General features: G+C 32.4%; 1 long non-coding RNA gene across 2 annotated transcripts; it reads right to left on the bottom strand.

The window, feature by feature from the left end:
* Window positions 1-36: 36 nt before the first annotated feature.
* LOC111088708 lies at window positions 37-5321 on the bottom strand. Of its 2 annotated transcripts, XR_002613143.1 has the most exons (5): window positions 4369-5321; window positions 2552-2697; window positions 2141-2244; window positions 595-649; window positions 37-309 (listed from the first exon to the last, which is right to left on the bottom strand). It is a non-coding gene; the product is annotated as an uncharacterized LOC111088708 (long non-coding RNA). The 2 variants fall into 2 exon arrangements; XR_002613144.1 differs by lacking the exons at window positions 37-309; window positions 595-649 and adding an exon at window positions 1009-1813 and having other exon boundaries at window positions 4369-5308.
* Window positions 5322-5385: the final 64 nt, after the last annotated feature.

Below are 5385 nucleotides of genomic sequence, written 5' to 3' on the forward strand. Positions count from 1 at the left end.
TGCTGACATGGATCCCAGAGGAATAGAAGATGATATCAGGTATGTGTCCACAGGTGCTGACATGGATCCCAGAGGAATAGAAGATGATATCAGGTATGTGTCCACAGGTGCTGACATGGATCCCAAGAGAATAGAAGCTGATATCAGGTATGTGTCCACAGGTGCTGACATGGATTCAGGAGAATAGAAGCTGATATCAGATATGTGTCCACAGGTGCTAATGTGGATTCAGGAGAATAGAAGCTGATATCAGGTATGTGTCCTCGATACTTCTGGTTTGATCCGATACATATCCTTTCTGTAACTTATCTAAACCAAACATTTTAGGGTACAATGATTAAAAGACTATTGGGATGAAATTCAAACTATCTGTAATTCTAATGTTCAGGTTTTTGACAGTCATGATCGTTATTTTTCTACCATTAACAACAATGTGAGGATTTATTCCTTGGCGAATAAGATAATTTAAAACAAAGTGTCAGTACAATCATTTCTTGTTATGAGCTAAGGCTGTATAATTCTTATGCTTCTCGGAAAATAAGCATTTACAAAACTCAGCACATGAATTATAACCTTTAAACACTGTTTCCTTACCATTAAAATCGTGGACCACACAGTAATTCATCTTGTGAGTTCCAGTTTCTTGGTCCTTTTCAAAATAAAAAATAAATATATCTTAGAGAAATATATGACATCTTTAGATTGGAGAAAACATAAATAACTAGGCGGTATGACAAAACATTTACATCCTACACATCTTATTTCACTACATCGATGAAAATCTGAACAAAGGTTTGTCATTTCAATGATGACAAAACATTTTTTTCATATTAATAAAATTTTGCAAACTTATTGTTTAATATTTGTTCTTTGTTTTGTGTCTGTTGTAACAACTTGTTACAATCAGCACAAACTAAGGATTGATCATTTGTACATTGAAAAGTTACAATAATTTGTACAAAGATGATTATTTAAACTACGAATTCCCCAAGGAAACCCTTCATTGATGTGATGAATTCCAAATGGTTATTATGAAACCAGGGGAAAATCTGTTCATGATATGAAGGACCTTTATGTATAACACGGGTGAAATTGTTTGAAAAACAATATTAATTTGAACGTTTAGATATCGTTCAAATCTCGATGTAAGTATCGGTCTTTGTTTATTAGCAATACATTTATATTTAGGATGATTTCTGAGCGATGCTAAAGCTAAAATAGCAGACATCGTTATTATTTTTTATGGCTATAGCTAATCTTTTTTTTCAGTCGATCATTATAAATATTAGTTATCTTATGCCTACCGCTACCTTCTAACAATTCCAATGTAGTGACTTCAATTTTAATGTAGTTACTTCAATTTTAAATGTTACTTCGTCAATTCCAATGTAGTTACTTAAGTTTTAAATATTTCGTCAATTCCAATGTAGTTACTTCAATTTTAAATGTTTCATCCAATGATATATCCTTTTTAATTGTTTTAATTAATTTATTTTTTCAGGATATTTCCTGGTGAAAACACATCCTTATTCTGTAAACACGTACTGATGGGTTATCTAGATTCTTGGAAAAGATACATACTCTTACTTTGTCTCTATTGAGTAGATATGATATGATCTCATCCAGTATATTCTGAACGTTTTGATTAAATGAATTTACCAGTGTTTGTGAGACGTTGCCCGTATAATTCCTGCTTAAATGATACATTGTATGTGATAGAAGTAGCATTACAAGTTGTTGTTTTTTAGACGCTCATTTACTATTTTTCTAATATTGAATTGACTGTTTTCTGTGCGGGACTTTTAACAGATGCCTGTAAAAGAAAGAAATATTAATAATAATTATATGCGATTATTTAATTATGTAGAAATAATAATACTGAACAAAGTATTAAACATATATCAGTATAGTTTTATAAAAACAACTTATACTCATTTGAGCTTCTAAAGTTTCAGATATACTAATATTTAAATCTGTTTAAGTATAACACTTACCACACCTTGCATATTATAGGCTGTAAGTTTAAGTGGGCAGTAAGACTGTATGTTACTAGCCTTTTTATGGCAGGAAGATTGTAAGAAAAAAATGTATTAATCATGTATAAACCATTATTATATAAAACAATATGAATTCGGCTTACCATTTCTATACGTCAAAGAGCTTCAGATTCTAACATTTGCAGTCTCTTCAATTGCTAGAGTCTTCAGTTGGAAGTCCAGCTCTCACCAGCTAATGGATCGTATTCTGTAGAAATATGGTTAAATTATAAAACAAATGTATTAATCATGTATAAACCATTATTATATAAAACAATATGAATTCGGCTTATCATTTCTATACGTCAAAGAGCTTCAGATTCTAACATTTGCAGTCTCTTCAGTTGCTAGAGTCTTCAGTTGGAAGTCCAGCTCTCACCAGCTAATGGATCGTATTCTGTAGAAATATGGTTAAATTATAAAAAAAAATGTATCGGTATAATTCATCTATAATATTAAAAGTAGATCTGTAGTACTGCTTGTTTCATTCTTTCAAAACATAAGATAATACTTACAGCAGCCGAATAATTCCAAGAAGTATCACAAATAGACGTTTTTTGTTTGACCGATGGATTCAGAGTGATTGTAATCTAACTTGACTACAGTTTACGATGTGTCCGACACACTTTCACAGGAAGTCGCTACCAGGATTAGAATTCTGCTAAATTAAATAAAAAAATGTATGTGTTCCTTAGAATTTGCCAATGTCGAAAAGTTCTCCGTAATAACATGACGTAGCAGCATAGTACAAGCTCTCACTCCGAACCCAATATATATGTGATTCTAAGAATTGGCCATCAAGAAGTTAAAGCTACCAGTCAGGACCACTTGAGCTACTGTAGTTAGTAGAGCCACGTGTGTCCATTATTATTATTAAATCATAGTTATATTCAAAGAGAATAACGTTTAAAGGTTATTCTGTGTTATTTATTTCAATTGATTGTTGTGTATTCGAAACTAAAAGTTTTGTTCCATCTCGTTAAGTCTGTGATTTAACTAACATATATTAACGATAACATATTTGGGGTTTTATATAAGTAGAAATATAACGTATTTCATAATGATAAATAAGAGATTTGTTCGAATCCTTTATTCATTATAGAGTGAAATTAGATTTTACTATTTCAAATTTATATACCCAACAACTAATCAGAAACATAATGAAACATAATGAAATATAATTTCATGAATACACGTTTAGTGTTTTGTATAAATAACATAGAGAATTCAAACAACGCTCTTCTCAGGGCGAAGAGCTGAAAAAATATATAATATATTAATCATAAAAACGAAGCTATAAATCTAATGAAATAATATTCAGATATCAAATGTTTTGTCAAGAAATTTGTACATAGATAATCACTATACAATTAATCAATATGTAATACATAAAATATTACATTTACGTATTCAAAACACTTTGTATATTATTGAATAGTGAAGGGATTTTATAAAGTCCAAAGTTAACCCGAAAAATAATGCAGAACAAATAATGTGTTAAGAACTGTATAGAATGAAATAGTGTTGTTTTTTTTATATAACATCACACAACTTGACAAACGTGTTCAGACAGGTTCGACAATCCCTTCTTGTGGCTCACTCGCGAACCACATAACAAACATCTTATCTCGCCTCATGGCCCCACTAGTATAATTTGAAACTATATTCACCCCTAGAAACATAACTTGGAGCTATTCACCCCTGACAGCGTATATTGGAACTATACGTCCCTAATGGCACATTTTGGAACTATCTGTCCTTTGAACCACTTTGTCGAACGCGACCTTTCCTTTTCTCAAAGGACGCCCTCCCTCCCCCACTAATCGACAATCCTCATCGAGGCAGCTTTTTTTGAAGGTAAATGTGAGGGGTAATTTCTGATATATTTTGCAGGTAAATAGGTGGCGGAAAATAACTTAAATAAGTGATGAGAAAGATTGGTGGAATTCAACACGTTAGTTTTTCGTTACTTTATTTTACTAACTGACTTGGAGCAGTCCAGATATTATGAAATCGCACTCTATAAATATCAAAATAAATATTATTAAACGTGAAGAAGTGTGGAGTGTGTGTTTATTCCAGGTGCTACACGTTTAGAAAAGGCAACGAAGCTATCAGTTAAATATTTAACTGTAGATTATTATGTACCGAACATCTTTCTGGTGATATCTAAGTAACTCTAGTAATATTGTAACACAACCAATTAAACTTCCAACCTTTTGAATATATCCGAGGTTTAGGTAATTAATCGGTAAAACTTTTTTTAAAATATAAAAGAAAAACTAAATATTAGACAGAAACTGCATTTTCAGTTTCTCGACAAAATACTTACAATAAATCTATCGAGAAATTTGATCTAGACAAAGAGAAACAGTTGAGAGCCCGTATTTGATGGGAGATATTTAACTTAAAGGTTCCATAGGCATTGTAACGTTATCACCACTCCGATCCTGTCCTTGTGAAGCATAACAGTTTAACTTGTGTGTTGGAGCATGGGTGAAGGCTAACTCAGACAAGATGGCGCCGTTCTTAATAGAGCAACTTAAAGTGGTGCATTTCATTCCTAGTTATATATATACACACACACTTGTAGTTGCTCCATAGGGACTTATCATGTGATGAATAAAACACATACATATATATGGTAACAAATCAAAGCCTCGGAGATATAACATTACATAAAATAAACAAATCACTCTTTTTCAACAAAGTTCCTTAGCCACAAACATCAGTCTTGATTCAACTGCGTGACTTGTTTCTGACTTGCTAGGCTGAAGTTTTAATGTTTCCTTAGCAACAAACATCAGCCTTAATTCATCTGTAACTAGTTTCTGACTTGTTAGGCTGAAGTTTTAACGTTCACTTAGCAACAAACATCAGCCTTAATTCATCTGAAACTTGTTTCCGACTTGCTAGGCTGAAGTTTTAATGTTTCCTTAGCAACAAACATCAGCCTTAATTCATCTGTAACTAGTTTCTGACTTGCTAGGCTGAAGTTTTAACGTTCCCTTAGCAACAAACATCAGCCTTAATTCATCTGAAACTTGTTTCCGACTTGCTAGGCTGAAGTTTTAATGTTTCCTTAGCAACAAACATCAGCCTTGATTCATCTGTAACTAGTTTCTGACTTGCTAGGCTGAAGTTTTAACGTTCCCTTAGCAACAAACATCAGCCTTAATTCATCTGAAACTTGTTTCCGACTTGCTAGGCTGAAGTTTTAACGTTCCCTTAGCAACAAACATCAGCCTTAATTCATCTGAAACTTGTTTCCGACTTGCTAGGCTGAAGTTTTAACGTTCCCTTAGCAACAAACATCAGCCTTAATTCATCTGAAACTTGTTTCCGACTT

Source organism: Limulus polyphemus, unplaced genomic scaffold (assembly GCF_000517525.1).
Source record: "Limulus polyphemus unplaced genomic scaffold, Limulus_polyphemus-2.1.2 Scaffold4269, whole genome shotgun sequence".
Classification (NCBI taxonomy): Eukaryota; Metazoa; Arthropoda; class Merostomata; order Xiphosura; family Limulidae; genus Limulus; species Limulus polyphemus.